This window comes from Tamandua tetradactyla, chromosome 25 (genome assembly GCF_023851605.1).
Source record: "Tamandua tetradactyla isolate mTamTet1 chromosome 25, mTamTet1.pri, whole genome shotgun sequence".
Lineage (NCBI taxonomy): Eukaryota > Metazoa > Chordata > Mammalia > Pilosa > Myrmecophagidae > Tamandua > Tamandua tetradactyla.
In genome coordinates, this window is record NC_135351.1 from 43,615,725 (window position 1) to 43,643,576 (window position 27,852).

The 27,852-nt window shown below is 54.7% G+C and overlaps 1 protein-coding gene and 1 long non-coding RNA gene across 3 annotated transcripts in view; one reads left to right on the plus strand and one right to left on the minus strand.

Annotated features, from left to right (window-relative positions):
• The window catches only part of UTRN (utrophin), a 440,716-nt gene that overhangs the window by 25,108 nt on the left and 387,756 nt on the right, over positions 1–27,852 (plus strand). The gene's annotated exons all lie outside the window — the stretch shown is intronic.
• Positions 1,786–5,463, minus strand: LOC143668828 (uncharacterized). 2 transcript variants are annotated; one of them, XR_013168576.1, is made up of 5 exons: positions 5,402–5,463; positions 5,076–5,258; positions 4,176–4,961; positions 3,092–3,417; positions 1,786–2,350 (listed from the first exon to the last, which is right to left on the minus strand). It is a non-coding gene; the product is annotated as an uncharacterized LOC143668828 (long non-coding RNA). The 2 variants fall into 2 exon arrangements; XR_013168575.1 differs by having other exon boundaries at positions 5,076–5,448.

Here is a 27,852-nt window from a genome sequence, read left to right on the forward strand (position 1 = left end):
TTCTCAGGTCTGGCAGGCGAGAAATCTGCCACTGAGCCACCGTCTCACTGCCCTAGGGTTTCATTTTTTATCCTTATTTTTTTTTCCTATGGGCCCCTTTGACAATTTGGTGAAGCCAGACACATATTTTTAAATGCACAAAATAAAATGCATGGCATTGCAAAGGATGCCAATTATGTTGAAATATAATTATTAGAATACTTAAAAGCCTATGGTAGGGTACTATCTGCTTATTACTAGTACATTCGCTAACAAGCTCTAACTTGTTACTGATATCTAATAACTGCTGTGTGATGGGTCACTTGTAGCTACTGAAATGGCCAAGAATAGCAAGGCTGCTTCGAGCTGCGATGAGCTGAGGAAGGGTCTCTGGGTTATTCCGTGACCAGGTGAAAAGGGGGCGAACGTGGCATTTCCTAACCCACCTTCCCCGTGGGAGGAAGTGGCAGTTTCTCTCGGGAGGTGGTGCAGACAAGTAAGTTTTCCCCCTCCAAGTTCATCGATCCCCTGCCCTGTAATAACCGCTGATGAAGATGATGGTTTAAAATCCTTCTGTGGCGCTGGGCAGCGGCTCTACCCCGATGAGCGTTTTAGCTGAGCTGCTGAGGGGAGGTGGACGCGCCCTCTGGAGGCCATGAACACCAGGCCTGTGTGTCCATGGCTGCAGTGACTGGTCCTCGGGCTGCCCCTGGGCTTGCAGATAGTGCAAGAAACAGATACCACGTCCTGGGAGATGTGCGTGTGTCTCCCCACCCAGGAGCTGAGGGCCTGCCAGGCTGTGGCCATGTGTCAGGGTGCTGCCTGGCTGGGGGGCACAAGGCCAGAGAGGGCCCCTTAGGAGGTCACATCCAAGTGGACACCTTGTGGGGGCGATGTTGGCTGAGGTGGGCCTGTGTTGCCCGGGAAACCTGCATCGGAGGGGCAAGTGAGGTGCAGCAGGTAAGGGGTCGGGAGGGTGGAAGGCCAATGGACAGGGCGTGGAGGGCTGGGTGGCAGGTGGGTGTGCGGCTGGGTGGGTGTGTAACTGGATAAAGGCTGTGGATTCTTTTGCCCAACGTGCTCAATAACCCATTCCTGAGACTCCAGAGTTTCAAAGAGAGAAACTTACTAGGTGTGTAGTAGGAGAGCAGATGGCCTAGCGGCCCAAACTCTGGCTCCCCCTGAGTTTAGGGGTTCAAGGTTTTTAAGGATTTTAGCAAGGGGAAATGAGCATGTTTAGAGCACAGAAGGCAGCGTTTTCATTTCAACGGGAGAACATATGCGGCAAGGAGGGGACAGAGCCATCATTTCAATTCTGAAGGTGTGGCCTCAAAGGATGGGAGAGAAGTTACCGCTCAATAGCAGAGTCCAAGCAAAGGCCGATGTCTGGGGCTAAAACTAGGCCGTGGCTGACTTCAAATCCTTCCTTAGCATGCGGGCCTTTGTCCTATAAGAAAGTGGCCAGATAAAGGGCGTGTCGGCTCTTGCAGGCAGTCACACCGGCACAGGATAAGGGCTTTTACAATCATTCCAGATATCAGGGCAGCTGCATTATAGTTTAGGGATTTCAGGAATTCCCCCGATATACCAGAAAGCAAAAATCACCCCTTAAATTCTGATTTCTCAGTCACAGCTGGAGAGCAGGTGAGGTGGACCAAGGCTGGAACTCATTTTTTAATATATTAAAGCTTTAGGGACTAGTTTGGAGTACCTAGGAAGAAAGTATGTCAAATTTATGGAAATGAGCTTTCTTGCAAGAGCTAGAAATAAAAAAACAGAACTTTTTTTAATTGTTAAATTCTTGACATTTTTTCTCACCTGCCTTTTCCTTTGGCTGGGACTGAAGGGAGGGGAGGGTGAGGCGGGGAAGCCACGGGTCCTGGGCTCCTGCTGGTGCCCTCCCAGGCCCTCCTGATGCCCCCACGCCCCGGCCAGGCCGAGCAGTAGGAATGCCACCTTTCTGGTCGGGGCAGTTTGGGAGGGACTTCTATGTCCCAGGCTCCCACAGTGCTGGCGCTGGTCTGTTTGACTCCTCAAAGCACTTTCACTTTCGACGCTGGGGGCAGACCCCCCGTGTGGCTTGAGAGGACATGCGGGTGGTCCCGGGGCCTTAAGGACACGGGAACATGCTGAGCCGAGGACAGACGGCTGCGGCCGGGGCCGGCCCGGGGCTGCAGGCAGGTAAGGGAGACGTGCTGCTCCTGTCGGGGTGACCGGAGCTTGTGTCCCAGAGACAGGGCCTGGCAAGTCTTGGGGGGCCGAGAAAGAGTCGGGGCTTCACTGAGCAACAGCCTTTGATGTTTTCTCCTCGGGGTGACCAGGCAGCTCTGTTTTAAGTGCTTCTCTTAATAATTATGGTGAAATAAGTTCGCTATCGAAAAACCCAACAAGGTCGGTCATTAAAAGCATTTGGGTGGGGAAGGGGGCACGGGGCGAGGAGGAGTATTTGTAGGTTTTGGGGATTTTTAAATAAAAGTGAAAGAAAGATCCTCAAGAAAACGGGCAACCAAACATGGGTTGGGAGAAATAATACATACCATGTTCACAGCAAAAAACCCCAAACCAAGCCATTTTGGGAAGGCGATTTGCTGTGCTTCCCGGACCTGTGCCTCTGGGGCGGGGCGCTGGGCTCCCCGGTGGGGACTTGGGCCTGTGTCCCGAGTGGAGGCACTGGGTCCACGCCTCAACTCTTGACGGCCATCCCTGCCCTCCCTGGGCAGGAGGAGGGCTGCCCACAGCCTGTGTGCTTGAGACTGGGCGCAGGGGCTCTAGCCCGGCCCTTCCGCAGCTCCCACAGAGATGGCCTGTGGCCCCTGAGCTCGGTGGGCTCTGCTTGTCCTGTATTTCCCAGGCGGGCGTGGTGGACACCCAGGGAGGGGGTCCAGGAGCTGCAGCACGGTAGGAGGCATGCTGGCGGCGCATACTGGGTGCCGGGGGCCTTCGGTGGGTCAGGAAGGCTGGGCACCTCCAGCCTCACCTTCTAGGGGTCAGGGCTGCTTGGCGCAGAGGGGCTGTGAGGTGCCAGGGTGAGGGGAGGCGGGTGGGGTCCCCACAGGGAGCATGGGCCGACCCCACCCCTGCCCTGGGCCCCGCAGTCGCTTGTCCCCCCTACCTGAGCACCCTGTGGACTCGGGCACACTGCGCTGGTCTTGGCAGGACCACCACGTCCCCCGTGTCCCCTGGGCTGGCGTGAGGGAACGAAGAGGTGAGTGGGTGGACGAAGGGGCAGCGCCCGAAAGCGCTCCCAGCAGACTTGGGTCCCAGTTTGCTCCCTGAGGCACTTCCTCGCTAGGCCTGAGGATGGCCGCAGAGCCTTTGGGTGTGGCCTCCAGGTAAGGAAGGGGGGAGCTGCTGTGAGTCGGGGGGACACACGCACACTCCACAGACCCTTTATGCTGGGTTTATAGGGATGAGAGACATTTTGACCCCAATACTAACCTGAAAAACAAAGAGAAAGTCATGAATTTACAGAAAGTTGAATGAAGAGTGTCATTGCATTTAGTTATTCTTTATAAGACTTTGATAAGATCACATATTACACTGTATTTTTATTTGCACTGTCAGTTTCTTGATGCATCCTAACACTTTATTCTCATCTCTTCTTTTGAGCACCTTATTGTTATAATTAATAATATTATTATTTTAATTTGTTGAGGCCCTTTGGCTTACTTGCTGACACTCTTTTTTGCATCCACCCCGAGTTTCCTTCTCCGCCTCCAGCTTCAATGGATTACCTCCCCCCACGGCTCTGTGGGTTTTCCAGCCCCCAGAGTGGCTGCATCTGCTCCCCAGGCCCGTTTTCCTAGGCCCGTCACTGTAGCGCAGGACGTTTTCCTTAGTGTGGGGCCTGTTATTTTTATCATTTTGGGTGGGATTGGCCAGCAAAGGGATGTGTTGCTCCCACGGGAGAGAGGTGAAGGCTGGTGAAGGGAAGGGGGGGCGCAGGGCTGTGCAGGCCACTGGGCCCCGTTTGGACGCCTCCAAACGAGGATGCCCTGCCAGAGCCTGCTGGGCGCGAGGGTCTGCCGGGGGCGGCGGGGGGCCTGAGCCTCAGTGGGGGTACATGAGCCGTGGGGAGGGGGGGCTGGGCTGCCGGGGGTGTCCTGAGCCGCGGGGGGCCGCGCCCTGTGCCTCTCCCCCATCCCCCCCCATTTCCAGCCTCACGTTGCCCTCTTGGACGAACAGGAAAAAGACACCTAGAGGCGCTGCGGACGGGATCCTGCCGTCTTCACTGCGTGGAGAGCTTTCTGGTGTCCTGCTGCTTTCTTTCATTCATTCATTCATTCATTCATTCACTCGTTCACTCCTTCGCTCGCTCACTTGGTGTTGTTGCCCCACGACTGTGTGCCTGGCTCTGGGCATTAAAGTGTTTCCTTATGAGGGACGGTTACGGTGCCCAAGGGTGGATGACTTTCGGCGAGGCCCTACAAGAAGCTGTGTCTGCAGAGCAGCGCCCTGACCTGGCTGGTGGTTCCTGGTGCAGCTGCTCCGGGCGGGGCGTGGGGGTGGCCCTGCCTGCGGGGGCGGGAGAGGCACTGGGGGGCCCGTGGCCCGGAACACGGCACCTGCCGCCCGTGAAACCGGAGCCGTGCCTGGCTGTGGCCTCCGTCGCTCCCCGTCTCGGGCGGAGAGGTGGCCGCCGCCATGTGACAGTGACCTCCTTCTCTCCAGGGCGAGGGCCTGGGCCCCCAGGAGAGGCAGGGCTGGCCCCTTGACCCCACTGAAAGACCCACCTCCCAGCGGCCCCGAGCCCAGGTGGGAGGGTTGTGCCAGCGCAGGGGCAGGCGGGTGGGAGGCCCCCAGCTGAGCAGCTCCCTGGGCGTGCTGGCTCCTGGGAAACGGGCCTTTCCTCTGGCCACACGCTGCTGGGCTGTGACACAGGATGACGGGAAGTATCGCATGGCATCGCCAGCCTTCAGAAAAACAGCTGCACGTCTGGGCTTCACGCTGGTTCAGGTGGCGCCACTGGACACCAAGAGCTGCTGTAGGGGACACGGGATCTGCCGGAGGGAAGGGGCAGGCTCCTGGGGTTGGGAGCCCGGAGCTGGAGCTGGCCTGAGCTCAGGGACACCCATGGCGTGTCACTCGAGTCTCACCTGCCTCGTTGGTCCAAACTCTGCAGTTAGAACTTAGCAGGCAGCAGGTGAACACCAGTGTGCTAGAGCTGGGGAGGCCACAGGCCCCTGGGCCGGGGTGCCTTGTCGCTGGTTACTTCGCATCCTGGTGGTCAGGGAGAGGCAGCAGCTGTCCCAGCAGCATTTGGGGCTTGGTTGGGTCGGCTGGAGGGAAGTAAGGTCATCCCAAGACTGAGTTTGTTTTATTTGTACCTTTTCAGGAAGGCATTTACCCCGCAGGGGTGGCCGGGGGAGAAGGCTTTGTCTGGGGGTCCTGGAGGGTCCTGGTCGCCCCCCATGGGACTCACCACGGGGACTCTAGGGCAGGGCAGCTCAGCCTGCTTGTACTGTGTTTCAGGGCCCCCATCCCTCCTTCTTCTTTGTGACTTCACAAGATACTGATCACAGGCTGCCAGGGTCCCCCTCCTGGCCTGTTTGCCTCTTGTTGAGTGATTCTTGGGGGCACTGGAGGTCTTGACTCACCTCCGTCCCTGCGCTGAGGGGCTGGTGGGTGCCCCAGTCAGCAGTGGTCCTCACCGTGGCCCTCTGCGCCCCTGCCCACAGCCCTGCCCACACCCCTGCCCAGGGCCCTGCCCACAGCCCTGCCCGCACCCCTGCCCAGGGCCCTGCCCACAGCCCTGCCCGCACCCCTGCCCAGGGCCCTGCCCATTCCCCTGCCCGCACCCCTGCCCAGGGCCCTGCCCACAGCCCTGCCCGCACCCCTGCCCAGGGCCCTGCCCATTCCCCTGCCCGCACCCCTGCCCAGGGCCTTGCCCATTCCCCTGCCCGGGGACCTGCTGTGTCTGTGGCCTCGAGACTTTCCTGGTGCATAACCTGCATTCTTGGTCCCACCCGGCTACTTCTGGGGAGACCCAGTGCCCTCCGGGGACAGCTGGCACCTACCTGTCCCCCCCTGGACCTTTGGTGCCCCTTGCTCTGAACTGAGTTGTCACCAGGCTGTGACCCTGCCCCATTCCCAGTGTTCCAGTTTGCCAGCTGCTGGAATGTAATATACCAGAAGTGAAATGGGTTTTAAAAGGGGAATTGAGTAAGTTGCAAATTTACAGTTCTAAGGCCATGAAAATGTCTAAACTAAAGCAACTCTATAGAAATGTCCAATCTAAGGCCTCAAGGAAAGATACCTTGGTTCAAAAACCCTGATGATGTTCAAGGTTTCTCTCTTGGCACATGGCGCATGGGGAACATGGCGACGTCTGCTAGCTTTCTCTCCAGGCTTCTTGTTTCATGAAGCTCCCCCAGGGGCGTTTTCCGTCTTCATCTCAGAGGTCTCTGGCTGGGTGGGCTCTGGCTTTCATTCCTCTTTTAAAGGATTCCAGTAAACTAAACAAGACCCACCTGGAACGGGTGGAGTCGCATCTCCCTCTAATGAAAGGTTAATGCCCGCAATTGGGTGAGTCACAGCGCCGTGGAGATAATCTAATCAAATCTCCACCCTGCAGTGCTGAACAGGAATGAAGAGAAACGGCTGCCTCCGCAGGATGGGTCAGGGTTAAAACGGCTTTTCTAGGGAACATGATCCTTTCAGACCAGCACGCCCGTCCTCAGATGTGCTGGGGGTGTCTGGGTGGGCGCCACGTTCACAGGCTTCTGTCCACCCACACTGTGTCTTTTGAGGGGCCAGCACCCCCCCCCTCATTTACCCAGGGCCTCGGGGCTCCTGGGGGGGACTGAGACCTGTGACCAAGACCCAGACACCCCGGACGTGCCTGGGGAGATGGGCGAGGGCGCGGTGGCCTGTGGGGGGGGGGGTCCAGCTCGGGGCTCTCCAGGGCAGAGCCTTGGCCGCTGAGTATGGCAGGATGACAGGGAGAACGGAGGGGAGGACAGTGGGGAGGGTGATAGGGAGAGCGGTGGGCGTGAGATGGGGAGGGTTACAGGAAGGATGGTGGAGGGTGGTGGGGAGGACGGCGGGAGGCTGGGTGGGAGGCTGGGGGGAGGACGGTGGGAGGCTGGTGGGAGGACGGCGGGAGGCTGGGTGGGAGGCTGGTGGGAGGACGGTGGGAGGCTGGGCGGGAGTATGGGGGGAGGACGGTGGGAGGCTGGTGGGGAGGCTGGGGGGAGGACGGCGGGAGGCTGGTGGGGAGGCTGGGGGGAGGACGGCGGGAGGCTGGTGGGGAGGCTGGGGGGAGGACGGTGGGAGGCTGGGGGAGGACGGTGGGAGGCTGGAGGGAGGCTGGGGGAGGACGGTGGGAGGCTGGAGGGAGGCTGGGGGAGGACGGTGGGAGGCTAGAGGGAGGCTGGGGGAGGACGGCGGGAGGCTGGGGGAGGACGGCGGGAGGCTGGTGGGAGGCTCGGGGGGAGGACGGCGGGAGGCTGGAGGGAGGCTGGGGGAGGACGGCGGGAGGCTGGGGGAGGACGGCGGGAGGCTGGTGGGAGGCTGGTGGGAGGCTGGGTGAGGACGGCGGGAGGCTGGAGGGAGGCTGGGGGGAGGCTGGTGGGAGGCTGGGGGGAGGCTGGGGGAGGACGGCGGGAGGCTGGTGGGAGGCTGGGGGAGGACGGTGGGAGGCTGCTGGGGAGGCTGGGGGGAGGACGGTGGGAAGCTGGTGGGAGGCTGGGGGGAGGCTGGTGGGGAGGCTTACGTTCCCAGAGGCATTACCGATAGGTAGATTCTGTCCTTGCAGGTGACTGACGGGCAGTGTGTGGTGAGGCGTGGTGGCCCCCTGGACACTCTGGTGACCCAGTTCTCCCTGCTGAGGCCGTGCCCTGCCCCCAGTCTTCTCGCTGTCCTCTGCAGGGCCCGCGAGGCTCCTGGAGGAAGGCAGGGTCTCGCTCTGCTGCCAGCACGCGCCCCTCAGAGGTGGCCTTCTCCAGGGTTCTGGAGCATTTTGGGGCCCATCCACCCTCCCTGGTCTCCCTTCCTCCTGGGCCCTTTGTCATCCTGAGGGTGCCCAGGCTTGGGAGGCCTCGTCAGGACACATGTGACGCAGCACCACGGCCTCTGAAGAACCTGGGGCACCACTGCTGTCCTCTCCAAGATGGGGTGAGGTGCTAGCAGCTGCCCCTGCCCCAGGCCGGCCCCCGGGACGGGGCTCCGTGGCCCTGGCAGGTGGGTCCTGGCCTTGCAGAGCTCTGTCCCCCTCTCCTGCGAGGCCCGTCCTGTGTGGAAAGCTGCAGCGCTGGGTGGAGGGCAGCGGCCACCACCTCTCAGTCCCCACCTCCCCTGCAGCTGGCCTGCGGTACTGAGAGCAGGTGTGATGTCACCCCACTGTGCAGCTCTGGGACCCCATAGATGCTGTGGAAACGCTGCTGCCACCTCACTTCATGAAACGGATGCGTTTGCTGCAGGACCGCACGTTCCCCAATTCTCCCTTCCAAGGAGGTGTTTTTACTTTACAAAGCAAAACGATGATGTTTAGAAAGCCCGGCCTGTCCTCGGGTGTCCTGGGAGCGGCGCCCACACCTGGGGGCGGCTCTGAGCCTGGCTGGACCTGGTCACCCCGGCCTGTGAGAGCCGGTCGTGCCCCCCTCGCCTGCGTTTGTGCACTCAGATGGAAGCAGGGGCTTCCAGGTTTTATTTATATCTTCGTGTTTTGGAAAAACAGTCTCTTGGGAAATCCTTCAGCCCATTAAACAGCATCCTTGACATTACTTTTTTTGGGTGTTTGTTTTAAAAAATTTTTTTCCTAGCCCTTGCTTTTTGTGACTGTTTAGGCCAACTGTAGGGTAACGGGTCTTTTCAGACACCTGTTGGTAATGGCGTGCCTAAAATTTTGCTTTTCATGTTAAAATGTGGGATTTTAAAGTAATCTTCAGTGTGATAAGAGGCAGCCTGACCCTGAATTAAGCCCATTCTGAAATGTTCTCTGATGACTGGAGCGGCTGTATCTAAACGGTGTCCTGCCGATGACAATGTTAAGGGGTTTTAATGGTGGCGAGAATCGCTTTCCTGTGCTCGTGCTGTTAGGACTGATGCTGTTTGGACAGACAGATGGTCGGAGCCGGCTCTGAATGTACGGCGTGGGGGAGCCCTGCGAGGGGGTGTAGAGCCTCGTCCTCTCACGTGCTCCGCCGTAGTCTCCCCGCTGCTGTGGCAAGCCCCCTGCAGTGGTTGGCTGAAACCCGGGGCCTTCACGGGCTCACGGCTTCCAAGGCAGGGATCCAGCCTGGGGCGTCTTCAGGGCCAGACCCCCTGCCCGGGGTCGGGCCGACACTCCCTCCGTGGCTCTCTTGCTTGCACATCTGTATCCGCCCCTGCCATGGCCTGTGCTCCTGCTGGGGCCTTCTCTGACCTCTAGCTTCTCTTCATCCGGGAATGCATGTTAAGGCCTACCCTTGATTTGGTTTGGCCACCAAGGAGGTCATACCTGACCAGCTAACAGCATGTCCAGAGGGCCCTGACCCCCGCGGGCCTCACCTGCAGGGACCTGGGAGAAGGTGGAGATCATGTGCGGTGCCCCGTGCAGTTGACTGGAGGAAGCTTCCAGGGTTTTGCAGCCAGGGCATTGCAGATGGCAGTGGGGCTGAGCTCGGAGACAGGTGGGGGTGAGAGTCTGGAGCAGCGGCTGGGGATAGGTTGCAGCACGGCAGGCTGCAGCCACGGGTCCCACAGCGACAGGCCCACGTCCCTCAGCTGCGGTTTCAATATCCGAAGCAGCTCTGAGAACCAGAAGTCTTTTCCCTGTAACTCATGTCCCAGAAAACCCAGACATGGCCAGTTGGGTGGACAGTCGGCCTGAGCTGTGAGGATGCCGTTACAGTCTTGACGTGCCCCTCACTGTTCATAAAGCACGCGCATTTGCAGCAGGACCACCATGGCTTAGGACAACCTGCCCAAGAGCCTAAGTTTTGTTTTGCCTGTCGCCCCGGCCGGGGTGCCATTACGGTCCCCAAAGGGGACGAGAGCGTGTCCGGCCCTTTCACTCACTGTCAGTGATGTTGCTCCTCACAGCATGAGGCAAAGGGGACTTCTGGGGGCCTAGGACTCCCGGTGGGTGCTGCATGACAGTGGAAAGGACGCAGCTTCTGGTTTTTAAAAAACGTTGCTCGTATATGGGGCCCCAGATTGCGCCAAGGACGCCGCGGACGCCCCTGGGGCCTGGAGCCGGGATGGGGCTGGGCAGTGGCGGCTCTCCGGTTTTGGTAATTGTGCTCCGGCCCTGTGGCAGCGGGTGATGCTGGCTGAGGGAATATAAGAGCTCCTCACACTGTGTTTACGGCCTTCCTTCTAAGACTGAAGGAGTTTCAGTAGAAAGTCAGAAGAAGACACGAGCAAGTGGACCACCATGTCCATGAATGGCCTCTGTGCTGCTGCTTGGGAGATGCAAGAATTGTCGTGGGAGTCGGGTTTTCTCAGAGGTTTTGAAGCCTGAAAATGAAAGTCAAGTAAACGTTCAAAAGCCAGGTCTCTACCCCTCCCCCGTCTTTTTTAAGCTGACCTTATCTTGGCCATAAGAAGGTCCACTTGGCTCCAGCCAAAAGTCAAGGGCAGGCAGCCGGCAGGTGTCCGAGCCGGAGGCTGGGGAATGCGTTCCACGTGGGGGGCTCGGTCCCCGCCCCTGCGGCAGGGGCAGTCGTGGGTTCTTCGGTTACGACTGACAGGAGATGAGCTCAAAGGCAAGAGGGGTGGCAGGCAGATGGAACGGAGGTGGCACCCCGCCCCGTGCACCCACCTTCTCACTTGGGTGTTGTCTTGCCTCTGCAGCTAGGTGCCGTCCCTGTGGAGAGGGCAACTCTCCCAGGCCTTTCCTCTCTCCCTCCTTCTGTACTGCCCTCGGATTCTCTCTCCACTGCATCCCTCCTTTCCTTTCATATGGGGACCTCTGAGCCTGGCAGCCAGGCGCTGATGAGCTGAAACAGAGCTCATGGCATGTGCGAGGGCCCGTTCCCGGTAGCATGTGTGTGCCCCAGACAGGTGCTGGCACCTTGATGGGCTCTTGACTCCCCAGAAACTAGAAATGAGACCAGTGTGCAGTCTGGCAGAGGGGTCTGTCGTTTTAGGAGGACCGTCAGATAACTTTGGATAAACTGACCCCTGCTTCTGATTTCCTTCCCTGTCACATCTCTGCAGAAGCGCTAACGGAGCCTGGGCACTTGGTGTGTTTATGGTTTGCTTTTGCCATGTAGAGGCCGTATTGGTTGATGTGGCCCAGGGCTGCTCTGAGCTGTGGTGAGTGTCCACACAGCTTCACGTGAGCTTTTTAGAAGTTTCCCACGGTGGAAATGGTATTTGACGTATGAAAGTTCAGCAGTCACTTTCCCAGTCAGCTGTATGCCAAGAAATAACAAAAACAGTGGAATGTGGCATGCAGCCTGGGGCATGGAAAATTTCTTAGAAGATGGATGAATCATTTTATTAACCATGCTTCAAGGCCTGAGGCCTGATATTGGAAAATAAAAGAAAAAAGTTATTTTTAAAATAGCCTTTTTATTTTTTATGTTTTATTTTTTGTGGGTTTTATTCTGCTTAGATTTATATTAGGGATTTTTTTTTTAATTTAATTTTATTTATTTATTTTATTTACATGGGCAGGCACTGGGAACTGAACCTGGGTCTTGGGCATAGCAGGCAAGAACTCTGCTTGCTGAGCCACCGTGGCCTGCCCTTTATTAGGGATTTTTTAAAATGTAAATCCTAAAATAGGATGTTCTAGGAAAGAGGTAATTAGCACTATTGCACATGAATTTGTTCAAACAAGGTAAGGTCTGAAAAAGTGATACTCCCTTGGGTTGTATTTCCCTCCATAACCCTCCTGCGCTGTGCCCTCTCCGAGCGGGAGGGAAGTCAATGCCTGTGTCGGACTCTCCCTTGCAAGTGTGTGAGGCTCTCCGTCTTTAACTGACACCACACTGGGTCCAAAATGCCTTCCTCTGGATAATCATGACTCTTAGAAAAGAATGCTTTAATTGAGCCTGTTTGTGTTTACAGAGAAGAGGCATGCAGAGAGACAGGTGGAAAGAAAGGATTTGCAAATGCCTGGAATGTCATATCTACCCTGAGAGTTTCATCTCCTTACAAGTTGCTTTAAGCAACCCCTTGGGAGAGGAACGTTGTCCTGCGGCTCCAGCAGCGTCTCACTGGTGGTTTAAATCCACAGACGCAGGATGTAGCCCCACCGCTAACAGGCTGCAGTTCCCCACCCTGCTGGGAGAGCAGGCTAGGCGGGTGGGTTCCCAGCAGTCCCCAGCTCGGCCTTTGTGCCCTGTGAGTGTTTAACCTCCTCGGTAGGCGTGGAGACGTTTGGGGCTACTGATAACCATTTGACATTTTAGGTAATAGCTGGGCTTTGGTAGCCTTCAAGGAAATGCAAATCAAAACCACAACGAGGTACCCGAACACCGGAACCCACTAGGGAGGCTAGAAGAGAGAAAACCATACAGGGAACGCGGAGTGTGGTGAGGACGTAGAGAAACTGGAACCCGTGCATGTTGCGAGCGGGAATGAAATGGTGCAGTGGCCTCAGGAGACGTGGGGCAAGTCCTCAAGAGACTGACCAGGTAGCGTGTGACCCAGCACTCCCACTCCTAGGTCTGTGCCCAAGAGGAATGAACACGTCCACGTAAAAACTTGTGCACGATGCGTATCACAGTGGTTTTTATAGTCACCAAAAGGTGGAGGCAGCCCCCGTGCCCGCTGACTGATGAACGGGTAAATAAAACGTGGTATATGCGTATAGGGAATGTTATCCAGTCCTCAGAAGGGGTGGAGTTCTGGTTCATGCTCAGACGTGGATGAGCCTTGAAGAAAGGATGCTGGGTGAACGAAACCAGCCCCAAAGGGAAGCGTTCTATAATTCCATTCATATGAAATCCAGAACAGGGAAAGCTCTGGAGATGGTAGATTTTAGTGGTTTCCAGGGGCTGGGGATGGTGGTGGTGGTGGGGATGGGCTTCGTTTTGGGTGTTGTAGACATTCTAGAACATTCTAGAATGGCATCGAAGGTTGCACTGCTCTGTGAGTCCACTGCAGCCACTGAGCTGCTCTTTATGGGAGCGATCGTGCGCTCTGTGAATCGTGTCTCGGTGATGCTGTTACAAGGCAAAGACCTGGGCTTCGGCTCTGGCCAGCTGTGGCCCCTTCAGGCGCTCACTGCCCCCTCCTCAGCTATCCCAGGACACAGAAGGGGCCCTGCCCCACTCCACAGATCTGGAGGTGAGCCTTGGAGAGTGGGTTTTGGGGGTCACACAGTGGCTGGCCAAGGAGAACCGAGACGAGGAGGGGTGAGCCGCGCCAGCGCTGACTCGTTCTCTTTGCTGTCTTGTCCTCAGCCTGTGGCCCGAACAGAAATGACTTTTGATTTAAACCAGTGTGTGGTCTGACGGGGATGCATATTTGGTGAAAAATTGTGGTTATAAGTAGGGCATCTCTATTTCAAATGAAGAAAGCAAAGCCTTAGAGGAGAAAAAAAAGGGCCCATGAACTAACACAGGTGGGATCTTCCTGGTACAGGTTGGGGTCTTCCAGCTTGGGAAACACGCACCCCAGAGGCAGCAAGAGGGCAAGGAACTACACAGACCTGAATAGGCTGGAAAATAGGAGACCCAGTTATTATCTTGTGGCTCATGGTTCTGCCACATTTATTTTTTCAGAATCGCAGTGTCTAAGGGGCTAAGAAGAAACGCCTCTGAGTTTTTGTTCCCCAGGTATGCAGGCAAACTAGGGTGGACGATGAGCAGTTTCCTCCCTCCGAGCCGTGCTGTGTGCCCTCCTCTGACACCGCTGCCCGCTGGCTGGGTGGGCGGGAGCCGGGTGGGGGCCCTTCACCGACCTGTCAAAACAGGAAGCCGTGGGAGACCAGCGCCCTGGAGGCAGTCGGCGGCGCTGTTAGAGGAGGAGAGGAGACGCAGAGAGCTCTCCTCTGCGCAGCGGGACTTCCTGTCGGTGTTAGAGGAGCCGGGGCAGGGCTGGAGGGGTCTCCGTGGGGAGGGCCGGGTGCCCTGTGTGCAGCCCACACCCCTCTGCGCCCCGCGGCCGCCCTGAGCCATGAGCCATTCGGCCACCAGCACGTTTCGCTGGAAAAAGTGCAGATTTGACCTGTCAGGGCCGGCGGCCATCCAGGCCTGTGGGCGCTTACCAGGTACGTCTGTCTCCGTGGGTGGTGGTGCCCACAGGGCGTGGGCAGGTCCCTCCTGGCATGCGCCTGCCGTCCAGCGTGCAGATGGGGACAGGGGCTGCCTCTGGGGGCTCCAGGCTCTGCCCGAGGGTCCGGCGCCTCTGCTGAGGGCACCAAGGCTGGACGTTTGCTGTGCAGTTGCCCCCCACCCCGTGCTTTCTAATTTACCCCCGAATGGAGTTGAGGTCCCAGACACTGGCAAAGCTCGCCCAGGCATATTTGAGTCACTGCTTGGCTAAAAATGCCTTTTACCTGTTGAAATAATTTCAGAGCAGTGCTTTCTTGGGGGGATGTATGAGAGGGTGCCTGTGTGCATGCTGCCTGGCCCGGGAGAGTGGGGTGCAGAGGCTCTGTGCTGCCCGAGGGGACACAGCCGCACATGGGCTCGGCCAGCGCAGAGGCGCCTGCTGGGGTGGACGCGCTTCCGGGAAGTACACGCGGGTCATCGCATGGAACCCTCCAGGCTGCGAACGCACTTCCAGTGTCTTCCTTCCTGTGGGCGACCGTCCCCTCGTCACGTTTCCATCTCCATGGAGCGCAGCAGCCGCTCCTTCCTCGGTTTTTAGAAGAAGTGTGCGGTCCAGTCCCTGTTTTCCAGGACGGGTGTGGAGCCCCGGGCACAGGCCGGGCGGTGCAGGACCGTGGCTGCCAGTCGCGCCTGAAGCCTGTCCCTCCCACGCGGTCTCTGCGTGGAAGTGTCTTGCACAGAGCGCCTGAGTTACCGGGTGACCAAGCACGGGCTGCCCCAGTCCACGCGCAGATCTGGACGAGCTGGAAGCCCGGGGGCCCGGGGCTGACCGTGTAGATTGCGGTACTTCCCACACTCTGACCAGGCCAGAGACTTTAGAAAGAGAGGAAACTTTTTTTTTTATAACTAAAAATATATCTTAGGGCATGTTATTTTAATAAAAATAGTGTACATGGTTTCAAGCTCTGCGAGGCCAGGCTCCCTCCCCGTGAGCCGTGGAAGCCTGTTCCTGTGTCTGCCTGCCCGGGAGCTCCTTTGTGACTGTGATAGAAAGAGATGGAGAGTCCACCTTTAGGGCTGGCCCCCCCCCCCCACAGCTTTCCTTTTTCGTTTGATCTTTAAAATAAAGCAGTCCTAGTGGTGGGTGGAGCCACGGCTGAGCCCTTTGCAGTCAGACCTCAGATGAAGTACACAGAGTGAAACCATGAGTATTTTGTGTTAAACTTTTAACAGCACAGAGATGTTTCGAGTGACTGCTGCAGAACTGAATGGAATAAACCAAGCAGATAATAAAGTGGGGTGATTAGCCTTTCAGTGTCATTTAAAATCCCCCTCTTTGCCCGGTGTGGGCATCTTGAATGTGGCACTGCTCTGTGCACCGCTCAGCTGTCCCTGGAGACAGAGTGGAAAAATTGAGTGGGCTCAAATCTAAAATATTTACCCTAAACTTTTAAAAATATTTTCTTTCTTTCCCTTAAGTTTGATGTCTGTGGACAAATTACTGAATGCTAAAAATAATCTGAGAGAGACCAAACTAAAAAATAAAAACCCCAATGGCTTGACTGTGTGAAATAAAACAGCATCTGTCCTTGTGGGGCCTCCAGCCCTGGACAACACAGGTGACCTGTGGCTGGGGGTGCCCAGCCCTGCCCGGTGTCCTTCCTTCCCCTGCGGACTGATAGGCCTCGTTGTCTGAGCGCCCTGGGTGGGGAGGCGCTGCCCAGCCCGGCCCCTGTTAGAGCCCCCAGCGTGGCTTTGCCCCTGTGGCTGGACCCTCACCTGGGCACCTGGCTTAGCTGACCTCAGGCCCTGGCGTCCAGAGCTGTGGGAGTGCTCATGCGTCTCCTGGGGGTGGATACCCAGGGACCGTGGTCAGTCCCCACTGGACTGGGGCTTCGAGGAATCGTCTGGAGGACGCTTGTCCTGCTGTGTCTCTGCACCAGCAACGTGCCAGGAGCATGTGCAAGGAGCGGGGCTGGGTGTGCTGCCCGAGGAGGGCTGAGGCCGGCTGCCCTCAGGAGGTGTCTGCAAAGAGACAGAGGCTGGCACAAGCCAGGCAGGTGCTGAGGGACGGGCTCCCGGAGGGGGCTGGACCGTTCTTGTGAAGCTAGGCTGATGTATGCATGTGGGAGTGTGGATGTGGATGTGTGTGAGTGTGAGTGTGCATATGATTGGTTGTGTGAGTGTCCATTTGAGTGACTGTACTTAAGTAATATGCAGTAGAGTTCATATGTTAGTGTGAGTGTGTATGAGTGAGCGTGTGTTTGTGAGTGCACCTGTGAATGTGTGAATGTGTGCATGCATATGAGTGTGGCTGTGTGTGGTCAGAGTGAGAGTGTGTGAGTGTACAAGTGTGGGTGAGTGTGGACATGTAAGTGTGTTAATGGGAGGTTTAGTGCATGAATACTTTTGTGAATGTGAGAATGAGTGTGGTTTGTGAAAGTGTGGGTGTGAGACTGTGTATATGTGTGTGCATGCACATGTATGTGTAAATGCCTGCGTGTGCATGTGTGCATGTGTGAGAGTATGTGTGTCCTGACTTGGATGTGAATGCGCACATGCAGTGCATGAACATGTACTGCACGTATGCACGTCTGTGTGCCCGTGCATCTCTGCAGGCACATCTGTGCATGCTTGTGTGCGTGTGAGCCCATGAGTGTGCACGCTTTGGGGGGATGGTCCAGGCCGCTTCAGGAGCATCTCCTGGCTTGCACCCGCCTGGGGTCAGCTTGCAGCTCAGGCTCTCCCTGGACTGCTGGGCCCTTGTCGCAGAGTTTCCCTCTTTCCTGCCTTCGGACAATGCGTTAGAAGTGAAGGGAAGGACAGGCAAGGGCTGGGGAACTGGGGTGCAGGGAGGGTTGACCATCCCTTCCAGGCCGCAGGGGTTGCCCACGCGGCCCGCGCACGCCACCAGCATTGGGGAACCTGGAGCATGGGCGAGCACGGCGGGGCTTCCCTGGGGAGACTGCCCAGTGACCACCTTCTGGCCGGTCCTGCCCATAGGAGGCTGGGTCCAGCAAGAACCCCTAGGTGGGAGCAGAGGAGAAGGGGGTGGCAGGTCCTGAGCCATTCCCCAGGATGGCTGGGCGGCTGAGGGCTTGGCCCCTTCCCTGTCCCTGGTGGGCCCCCCGCTGGCCTGGTCCCCCCGGCGTGGAGGCTGGGTGAATGATCCCGACGCGTTTTGAACCCCCTTGCAGTACAGAGGACACAGTGCACAGTAACCGCCCAGGCCACGGGCGGGGTCCTGAGTCCCGTAGACATTGTGGCAATCCAGCCGGCCGCCGGTGGGCCTTGTTGGCGACGGAGAGTCTGGGAATAAGAAGTGTGTCCACCCTGGGACTTCAGGCGGATCAGGCTGGGCTGTGCCCCCCGTGCCCCTTGGCGTCCCTCGAAAGGCTCGCTGCGGGTCAGGGCTGGGTTTCCAACCCACTCTGAGGAGCCTCTTCTGACCCTCATGCATGATGGATCAGGTGAGGGGGCCGTGTGGGAATCGGATGGGGTCTGGGCACAGGGCCCCCCCACTCCCACCCCAGTGTTCTGAGCTTGATTGGAGCGGTTCCGTAAACTGTCGACCCCAGTGGCTTTTTCCCAGGGAGCTGGAACGGTCATCGTGCAGAGGGAGATGAGTCAGCGCCCAGCTCTGCCCTGTGCCAAGCGCGCATTCAGCCCAGACCTGAGGAGCCCACGCTAGCCTTGGGGCGGTCATGCTCGCATTAAAGGGCATCTTCTTCTCATAAAGTTTTGACCCCAAATCTGATGTTTAGTGATATATTTAAAATATCTTTTAAAATACCTGGAATTATCAGTCTCCTTCTTAAGAAAAGTCAGCGCAGAATGAAAATAATAGAGTGGGAAATTGTTGTGCTTCCCCACGGCAGTTGTTACTAGCTGTCCTTGTCCTCCCACTTTTTCCTGTGACAACAGAAATGTGAAGAAGCAGTTTGCCTGAGTTCCCACAAGCCCAGGCTTTCTTTTTTAATGAAAATCGAAACCAGTACATCGTAGTGGCATCCTGTTTTAGAACGCTATGTAAGATAAATTTCCACGTACACATAGCTTAGCTCACTGGGGAAAACACGATTTTATTGCTAAGTCACCATCCATAAAGTGTAGGGAGAGGAAAAGTGGTGCATTGTTGTTGAAACTTGCATTTCCTTTTTGTGAAATTGAATTTCTATACATGAGTTTATTGGCACTTCCGTCAAATTCTCCAAGAAATTTCCTTTTCATTACCTGCCTATTTTCTTCTTGTTTGGATCTCCGACTTTTAAACTCCAGATGTTTCTGAAGGGAATGCCTACAAAATGGCAGATTTTAAAATGGCTTATCTGAATTTTTACATTTAAAGATGACTAACTTCTAACTTGAAAGAGAGATTTTCTGGCTTTGTGAGACAGCCTGAGCCCAGGTTTTGGCGTTAGAGCTGCGTTTTCTCACTTGGCTAGCTAGTGTGGAAGCCACCATCATCCCAAACTGGGCTGAGGCTGCTAATTATTTAGGACCTGCACTATCTTATTACATTTTTCATATACTGATAAATTATTTCCATAGGGACGGTCAATTCCCAGATTACTTATGGACTCACCCATTTTCCTTGGATGCATGGGATGTCGGAGTTTGCAGAAAGAGGCTCTGGAGTTGGGTGTAAAATTAATCCCTGATGTGCTGCAGCTGAGCCTCGGCTCCCTCATTCCAAAATGGAGATAAATGGGTTTGTGGTCTTTAAAGGAGGGTGTGTGTAGACTTCCTTGTACATCACTTGGAGAAATGAGGGACAGGATATATTGAATGATGGCTGTTGATGTCAGCAGTGACTTTCAAGGTAATGCAGAAAAAAAGCTTCTTCCCTGCCGGGAGCGGTCAGCGAGGCCCTTCCGCACTGTCCCACTGAGAAGTTACCAAGTTGGTCCACCTCTTCCCATCGCCGCCTGTTAGTGATTGCCACCTCCAAGCCCCGAGACTGTAGTTCTCTGCTGGGCTCACTGAGCCACAGGCCTGTACGTGGCAGGAAGCATGGAGCTGGGGCCTGGCACACGGCCTGCGCTCACTCGGGGGCTGACGGTGGCAGTTCAGTTTCGTTTGGTTTTCGTGGCTGCAGGCGTGGAAGGCAGCGGAGGGCAGGGCTCCAGCCTCCTGTGCCCATGTGGGGAAGGCCTGACCGCCTCTGGGAGCCTCACATAAAAGGCTCTCCTCCAGGGCAGGGTCGTCTCTAGGAGGAGAAGCGCGTCGCGTCGGGGAGCGGTGGGTGCCGCTGGCAGCCCACAGAGCCTCTGTACCTGTGGAAGTGCTGGGCTCCCCGAGAAGCAGCACCTGCAGCGACCCTTTCCCCTGGCCGGCCTGGCCCCCTGGGAGCCTGTGGCCAGAGGACCCGGCCTTCTGTGCCCTTGGCTCCCTCCTTGACCTCTTGGAAATCTCACCCTCCGAGGCGCTTGGCGCTCCCAGGGATGCTTGGTGGGACAAATGTGTTTCCCTGGTAGAATTACTCACTTCTTCCTTCGATAACTCCAACCCGCTCATGCCCTCCGGCATCTGCCGACACCCCAGAACCGGCTGGTGAGTTGTTAGTAAACGTCTGTAATAACGTGGAGAGCTGGTGCTTCAGAAGGAGTCTGGCTGTGGTTTATAGGACATTTGGGAGAGAGTGGAGGGAGATACTATCTTGAAATCAAAATAATGATGCATTTCATCTTTGCCCGTATGAGTTCTCCAGATATTCTTACCTTGTCTCTTTGCTTGGATGCAGTTGGAAAAAACCAGTTGTGGTGCATTTCTCACCACTGGTGGGTTTCAGCTGGAGGCTGAGGGTTCTCAGCACGTGTGCTGAGAGGCAGTTTCCCTTTCTCCGCCTGCCCTGCTGAGCCCCTGTCTGTCCACTCCTTCTTGTTTCTTCTGCTGTCACAAAAAGCATCTTGTAATGAGAATATGCTCTGTGGCTAAATGAAGTGGATACTAGTAAAAAAGAAAGAAAAAAAAAGAGGAGTCCTGAGTTTGCATGCTGTGCCTTCAGTAAATTTGTTGCTAAGCCTAATGCTGCAAAACTTTCTGAGTAATAAAGGCTATGTAGAAATGAATGGTGTTGAAATTAAAACTACCTCTTGATTACTGAAATAAAGAATCGACCTTTACTTTCCAGAATTTGGAGGTCCCTCTGTAAGTTATGTTCGCCCAGCATCCCGTGATGAATAGTTCTCAGCACGTGGCATATGTATAAGAAGGCAAACTGCTTGTGGATTTCCCCACAGTCTGCTAGGTTTTCCCACCTGTTTACTGGGCTTAAGTCGAGCTGCGTTCTGGGTTCTGACACTCTCAACTCTGCCACACGTGGCTACAAATTAGAATTAAGCCCAAGGAAAAAGACCCAGGAGCCAGAGGCAGGTGGTTTGCAGTTTATTCCATGGACATTTTCTGAGCATTGCAGTCTCCTGGTGCAGTGGCAGTTGGGAGGCGCCGAGCAGTTTTGCACCCTGGTGTGTGCTTGATGGTCTGCTCCCTGGCAGTGCAGGGCCCCTGTGAATGCAGATTGTACATGGGGTGGACAGCAGGCACTTGCCCTGGAGGGTGCCTGGCCCTCATGTAGGGGCTGCCTTCGTGGTATTCAGTTTCCAGATCTAGAGTGGGGAATTAGAAGGGGCCGCTAGGAATGGGCACTGACCACAGCAGGACTGCCGTGCAGCCGGTTGAGAAAGAGACCGAGAAGCAAAGAATGGGCACGAAAGTGTCTCAAAGCCCAGCAGCCGGGGCGGTGGCCATGCAAGCTCGGGAGGGGGATGGCGTTTCAGGCCATGGCCTCCAACTGGGCTCTCTGTTGCCAACTAAATTCCCTTTCTTGGTTGCACAGTGGCCGGGCTGGCCCCTTTCCTGGGCCCCTGCTTGGCATCCCTGGCTTACAGCAGCCCCTGTGTTCTGTGCGTGCAGGTCCCAGCTTTGGGGTCTTCCGGCCCTTTGAGTCACCAGCCCCTCCTATGATGGGCCATGTGTACCTTCCCAAGAATTCCTTCCTGGCCCCCAGGTATGGGCTGGTGCCCCCCACAGCTTCCCTGCCAGATCACATCCTTGGGTTCTAGATGCTTCCATCTGTTGCAGTATCTGTGACCAGTGTTGGATCAGTGCTTTGAGGTCAGATTTCTGCAAGGTGTAACCTGGAAGCCTGTGTGCTAAATCCCACCTCAGGGTGATTATGTCTGCCCCCTGAGCACCTCTGCCTAGACCTGGCCTTAAAGACGGGACCTAGTCTTACTTGTCTTGGAATCCGCAGACCTGCCCCAGCTACCGGTACATTTATTTGCCCCACAAATTTCTGTTCAGTGAATGGAGAAAAAACTATCAGAAATTTCTGGAAAGCAGGTGTGCATGAGGATGCAGAGTGATCAAAGTTGCCTGCAGGACACACCCACTTTGCTTTATTGTATTGTACCACAATAGAATGTGCAACTGAAGTATAATTTGCATATGCCCCAATTAGCTGGCTCAAGAAAATATTATACGAACATTATTATTTGTACTTTTAACTTAAAAAAAAGTTTAAAAATAAACTTTTAGTTTAGGATAGTTTTGGATTTGCAGAAAAGTTGCAAAGGTGGAACAGAGGGTTCCCCCATACCCTCTGTTAACCCCAGTTTGCATTGCCTTACATTCTGTGTTACATTTGTTCTAGCTAAAGAACCAACACTGATGCCTTATTATTAACTGATGTTACTATTAATTTTAGTAACATTAATAAAAATCTCTTACCAGTTACTGTTAAAAGTTCATAGATTTATAAATGAAATAATATTTGTATTAGCTAGCATTCTCTAGAGAAACAGAATCAACAGGAAACACTTGCAGACATAAATTTATAAAAATGTCTAACGTGTCCGCAGGAACACAGAGCCCAAAATCTGCTTCAAGCTGTGAAGCCAATGATTCCAATGGAGGGTCTGGATGAACTCCACAGGAGAGGCTCACCAGCCAAAGCAGGAAGAGAGCCTGTCTCTTCTGAATCCTCCTTACAAGGCTTCCCGTGATTAGATTAAGCATCACTCATTGCAGAAGACACTCCCCTTGGCTGATTACAAATGGAATCAGCTGTGGATGTAGCCATGTGATCATGATTTAATTCTATGACATGTCCTCATTGCAATAGACAGGCCAGCACTTGTCCAACCAGACAAACAGGTACCACCCCTTGGCCAAGTTAACACATGAACCTGACCATGACAATATTTACAATATATGCCAAGTTTTTCCTTAAATTAGGGTTTTGAATTTGAATTCTCCTGTGTAATTGCCATTGCAATGAAGCAAGTTGGGCCAATTTCTGTGCTAATTAGGTAATGAAAAAATATTTCAGATTTCATCTGCCTTCCTAAAACTAGAAAAGAGGAAGGTGGTTTTCATATGCTAGTAGTTGGTGAAGTTTTCCATCATTAATAAATAGAATTATTTATCACCAACATCTCGGATTTTGCTGGTTAATGATTTTTGGCTTAATTATTTTTAGTCTATTCAGGAGTAGGTGCTCTTCAAGATATTTACTGGTGGGGCCCGTGCCACAGCCATCAGACGGTTGGGGCAGGCTGGTCAGTGTGCTGTGTTATACGTTCTTTGTGTTGGTGTCTCACTGGGAGAGAGACACTTGTGTGTGCGTGTATATATATACACATGCATACTTCTGAAATATTTACAAAAGATATGAAATAGGAAAGTAGTAGGAAATATGCAGTAAGTAAGAAATATGTAGGGGAGGCCACCAGGCTGGAAGTTCCTCTCCCAGAAACCTCGGTGTTGGCTCTTAAGGCTCCATGTGGTTCGATGACCCCTCACCCCCCATTCTAGGGCTTTATTTCCTGTCTTAGAGCCACCTGATTGAAGATGCTAATCCCGACTAGGAAATGACCTTCCTGCAGCATCTAGGCTAGTGTTGGACTGCACAGCTGGACACGTAAAACTAACCGTCCCGCTCTTTAAAAACAGAGAGCCACATTGGCTTTTCTTTACTTAGCTAGACAGTCACATATGTAAAAAATAAGGTGGCAGTTTCGGAGCTCAGGTTTGCTCCCCATGCGTCAGAGACTTCCGTGGTAGGAAGCAACACGGCCTCCCTCCCCAGGGAGTGTCCCCTCCTCTGGCTTCCTCTGGCTGCCGCCCCTGTACTGGGACACAGCCAGGAGGGCAGGGCTGCCGTGGAGACGGCTGCCCCTGCTGACCCCCACGCTGGCTGGAGCGGCTCCTGCTGATAAGGTCTGCGTGGTCGGTCGGGGCCTGTGGCAGGCTCAGCCTCCCTGCATCCCCTGCCGGGGCGGGTTATGACGTCCTGACGCTGCAGTTTGTTAAGTGAATCTGGGTCCAGGGCTCTCTGAAGATCACACACAGCCTTTTGTTTCCAGGGACTTCCTTTCACGTTGCCAGGTAGTGTTTTTACTTACCCATTCTTTCCTTCCTCTTCTGCTCTCTAGAAGCAGATGCTTCATTTGCTTAAACAGACTGTCCTTCTGGCACTTATGCCGAGCATAAGTACCTGTTACTTCTCAGGATGGAAACTGTTTATCCTTAGACCCCTGAGAACCAAAAAGTCAATGGGATCTGAGGCTCAGACTCGGTCCCCGTTGGCATCACTGGTCTCTGGGCTTCCTATGAAACTGACAGCCTTTGCTCCTCTCCTTTGGTTCCACTTGGCTGACTCACAAATGTTTTTTTGTCAAAATTAGTTAATTAAAAGAATAATTGTTTAGAGTGAGATCCTGCTGGTTGATTTGTTGTTAAATCTATTTAGACTGGCTCATGAACTTTTGTGAGTGGCCAGGTTTGCTGGTGCTGGGAGGATGTGGAGGAGCTGGTGCATCTGGAGGAAGCTGGAGGATCCAGAGGAGTGGGAGGACTTGGAGCATCTGTAGTATCTAGAGTATCTGAAGGTCTTTGAGGACCTGGAGGAGCTGGAGGATCCAGAGGAGCAGGAGGATGTGGAGCATCTGGACGATCTGAAGGAGCTGGAGGATCCAGAGGAGCGGGAGGATCTGGAGCATCTGGAGGAGCTAGAGGACTGGGAGGACCTGGAGCATCTGCAGGACCTGGAGCATCTGGAGGACCTGGAGGAGCTGGAGGACCTTGAGGACCTTGAGGAGCTGGAGGATCCAGAGTAGCGGTTGAACCTGGAGTATCTGGAGTATCTGGAGGACCTTGAAGAGCTGGAGGATCCAGAGTAGCGGTTGGACCTGGAGTATCTGGAGTATCTGGAGGACCTTGAGGAGCTGGAGGATCCAGAGTAGTGGTTGGACCTGGAGTATCTGGAGGACCTGGAGGAGCTGGAGGACTGGAGTATCAGAAGGACCTGGAGCATATGGGGGTATCTGGAGCATCTGGAGGACTGGGAGGACCTGGAGAGCCAGAGGATCAAGTGGACTGTGAGGACCTGCATGGTCCTGGCTGTCTGGAGGGGAGGGTGGACCACCTTCCCTTGCTGTTGCCCTTAGCACATGTCACACCTGCCTGGGCTCGGCCCCTCTGGGCACCCCCTTACCAGCTGTGGAAGTCCTGGGCAGCTGCTCTGTGTTAAGTCCCTGTGATCTCAGCTGAAAAATGGGGTCAAGGAGGGCGCCCTGCACGGGGGACAGTGTGAGTGTTAGATGACAGGTGCACCTTGGACCTGCTGCGCGCTTGGCTGCAGATCCCGGCAGTAAAGCCAAGAGTGCAGTAGAGTGAATAGCACAGGAAAGCGAGTCATGCAAATTTGTGGTTTCCCAGTGCATGTAAAAGTTATGCTTATACTCCTTTGCAGTTCTTAAGGGTGTATTAGCCTTATGTCTAAAAAGCAAATACACACGTTAATTAAAATGTGATATAGAGACACAAAGTGAGCAAACACATGCTGTTGGAAAAATAGTACCACTAGACTTGCTTGATGCAGCATTGTCACAAACCTTTGATTTGTGAAACTGCATTATCTGCAAAGCATGATAAAGCATGATATGCCTGTATGCAGAATTCATGCACAGGAAGCCTTCAGTAAATATCTGCAATTACAGCTGTGAAGATGTTACTACTTCTGCTGCAACAGTTGCAATTACCTTTTACTGATAAAACGGAGCCCTGAAAGCAATCAGACTTGACTAAATTGGTTCTTTTTACCCATTCTGTAGGTGATGCTGTGCCATGAGATAACTGGAAGATAGAGAGATGGATATAAAATCACATTGATATGAAATCAATATATAAAAGAGAGCCGTCTATAAAATCAGGTTGTTAGAGTATTATGCTGTGTCAGAACTTAAAACAGTAATTGTTTGGTGCTGTCCCATGGAAATTGCTGTTCCTGATTTTTTAAAAACATATTTATTCTACTAACATTTATACAACCCTTTAATTTCCCCTTTAAGCATATTCAGCTATATAATTCAGTGAATTTAATTTCTTCATATTAACTAATTATCTTCTTAGCCTGTCAACTCCTGTGCTGTTAAAGCTTTATTGAGATATAGTTCACATATCACACAGTGCATCCGTTTAAAGTGCACAGTTTAATGGTTTTTAGTATGTATAGTCATAAAGTTGTTTTACAACTTTTTCATCATCATAAAAGAAGCCCTTTGCTCTTCAGCTATCTAGCCCCCAGTCTCCCCACCTCTACTCATATAGATAGTGATTTTCAGGAAATCACTAAAATCTACGTTTGTCTCTGTATTTTTGACTGATCTGGACATTTTATCCAAGTGGAATTATACAGTTATTTGTCCCTTTCTGTCTGGCTCCTTTAGCAGCATCATGTGTCACGGCCTGTGTTGGAACGTCCCCCTTTTTCGTGGCTCAGTATTACGCCATGGCAGGGAGAGACGGTATTTTGTTAGCCTTCGCCTGCTGATGGACACCAGGTTTTTTCCCCCTGTGGCTGTTGTGACTGGAGCAGCCTTGAACGCCAGGGTAGACGCTCCTTCTCTGGGCTTCCCACCCGGAGGAGTGCACGGGAGGGGGTAACGCCAGTGCCTTCCTGAGTGCGGGTGGAGGGCCCAGGCATCAGTGGGGATGAGGCAGGGCTGCCCGCCCCAGCACTGTGGATGTGTGGGACCGGCTTCTCCTCTCTGGGGGGCTGTCCTGTACCCTCAGGATTTGAGCAGCCTTCTGGCCTGCACCCCCAGAGGCTGATGGTACCTGCACCTCGAGGCACCAAGGGGTGAACATTGCCAACACCTGGTAGGAAGCCTTTCGAACAGCCTGGCCCTGCTCTGCGAGTGCTGGAGCAATGCTGGCTGTTAACCATGGTTGTGACCCGTCTCCACTCCAGTCGTCCGCACCCAGTCAGTACCCCGGACGTGGCCTTTCCGGGACAAGGGCTCGTTTTAGGGTTCCTGACATGTTGCTAAACGCTTTCCTGCGCTAGTTTTTAATCCCATCAGTTGTATCCACGTCTGCCAGCACCTCTGAGGTACCCAGCTTGTGAGTACCAGCTGTTGTTTTATTTCCAGTTTCGTAATGACTGGTCAGGGAAAGCATGTTCCTGTGTCTGCTTGTGTTATCGCCTTGACACGTTCTTGCAATCGTCTTCAGCCACGAGCCTCTCTGTTTTTGAGCTGCTCAGCCACCCAGCCCTTGAAGTTGAAAAGTCCGCCCCAGTTACCACCTCTGTAGGAAATTCCTTGACCTTTAACAGCATCTACATCTTCCCAGAAGACGTTTTTCCCCCAAACTGAGCTTGGCAGCTTTGGATAAAGACAGTCGTCGACCCTGCCCCACTGCGTGAGACTCAGAGCTCACGGGCCAAGTGACGCCGGCTTTGCCACAGGCAAGCAGGGGGGAGGATGTGGGTGCCGGCAGCCTGGCTGGCCCTGGGTGGGGTGCCCTGCACACAGTCCCAGGGTGGCTGCCATGGAGGGCGGACCCCCATGCCCCCCAGCACTAACCCTAACCCTGCAGGCTCCCATGTCCTGGACTGGGGATCCCTCCAGCTGCCCCAGGCAGGAGGGTAAGTGCCCGCCCCAATTGTGCCTGGTTCCAGGCCGGGCTGAGGTGGGCAGTGGGCTGGTAGAGGGCGCCAGGGCGGGCACGGGGAGGTGGGCACTGGGGGCGAGGGAGGTGGGGGCAGTGGGGAGACCCCTGGGGGTTGCGGGGACCAGATGGTCACTGGAACTGTGCCAGGTGGCCAGCAAAGCGCCTGGTAGCTGGAGACATGGGTCCATTCCTGGGAGTTTTTTCTATGTGTTCACCTTCTTAACTCACGTTCGAAAGAAAAAGATAAAACCCAAATTAATAGCAACAATAATAAAAAAGGAAATAAAGAGGAAAGAAAATGAGTACGATGTATAGAGTTGTAAGTACTTGCTTTGTTAACTTAAAAAAAAAAAAAGGACTCCCATGAGTGGTTTCTAAAAGGGCAAAGATGGCCTGAACACAACCTCCCTGTCCCTGAGTGGGTGCGGTCAGCATGCCCAGTCCTGGCGGGAAGCCGGCCCGGGCAGCCTGCGTGGCACTGCGGAGCTTACAGGGGTGGCCTGCTGCCTCCCTGCTCTGCCTCCCTGCTGCCCCCACCTCCCTCCCCTTGTGCCCACCTCCCCCCCACGCCCACCTCCCTTCCCCGTGCCCTCCTCCCCCCCCGTGTCCACCTCCCTCCCCCCATGTCCACCTCCCTCCCTGCGCCCTCCTCCCTCCCCCTGCACCCACCTCTCTCTCTGTGCCCTCCTCCCTCCCCCTGTGCCCCCCTCCCTCTGCCCACGTCCCCATGTCCTCCTCCCCTGTGCCCCCCTCGCGCCCT